Genomic DNA, 675 nt, shown 5'->3' with positions numbered 1-675 from the left:
CACACCTCCTCTCTTTTCCGAGAAAGTAGCACTCGTTTTAGAACACGGGAAGAGGAGTAGTGGAGGCACAGGGATCCTAATACAAATGCCCCGCCCGCCCCCCGCCCGCCTTAGTTGCTTCTAAGAGCTGACAGGGCTCATGGTCGGCTGCAGAGGTTCTCAACCCGGACCGCTCAGCAGAATTACTAAAACAGCATTCACACCACTCCGTGTTTCGGTGTCACTTCTGGAGATTATCACATAGTTGGGCCCTGTTGGGACTAGTGGTGTCTCCAATAAGCCATGGTGACAGGAGCCTCCTCCCCTACCAGGCTGTATCCCCTGAGCACTGGAGCTGGACCACATCCTCTGGCTAATCCTCCTCCCACCCACTCGCCCACATACCACCGCCTATCTCTGTCTCCTGTTGGAGTAGTTCCCAGCAAGACTTGACTCCAAACTCATTAACACACAATGGCCAGCTCAGCTCTGTTAACTCAGGGACCAGTGCCTAAGCAGACATCAAGCAGAAATGACACCAGGCATCTCATTTCCCACTCGCGTGCAGGCTTTACAGATATTTCTCTTGAGATTTGACTCTCCTATCTTAGGAGTAGCAGGACGAGGGAAGGAAGAAGTCCCTCTTCCTGAATAGTGTATGCCCACAAAGGGCAACAGATCTCCCTTTTTACTTCT

The 675-nt window shown here is 52.1% G+C and overlaps 1 protein-coding gene and 1 long non-coding RNA gene across 6 annotated transcripts in view; both read right to left on the bottom strand.

Annotated features, from left to right (window-relative positions):
* The window catches only part of LOC111744382, a 1815-nt gene extending 1709 nt beyond the window's left edge, over nt 1–106 (bottom strand). Inside the window, exon 1 of the long non-coding RNA XR_002782128.1 lies at nt 6–106. This is a non-coding gene — a long non-coding RNA (uncharacterized LOC111744382). The remainder of the gene's footprint in view (nt 1–5) is intronic.
* STK32A (serine/threonine kinase 32A) overlaps nt 1–675 on the bottom strand; it is a 94059-nt gene that overhangs the window by 21705 nt on the left and 71679 nt on the right. The window lies entirely within an intron of this gene.

This window comes from Pteropus vampyrus, unplaced genomic scaffold, assembly GCF_000151845.1.
Source record: "Pteropus vampyrus isolate Shadow unplaced genomic scaffold, Pvam_2.0 Scaffold134, whole genome shotgun sequence".
In the NCBI taxonomy this organism is placed as follows: Eukaryota; Metazoa; Chordata; class Mammalia; order Chiroptera; family Pteropodidae; genus Pteropus; species Pteropus vampyrus.
Note: the sequence above shows the minus strand (reverse complement) of the source record. Positions and strands in the feature narration are given on the sequence as shown.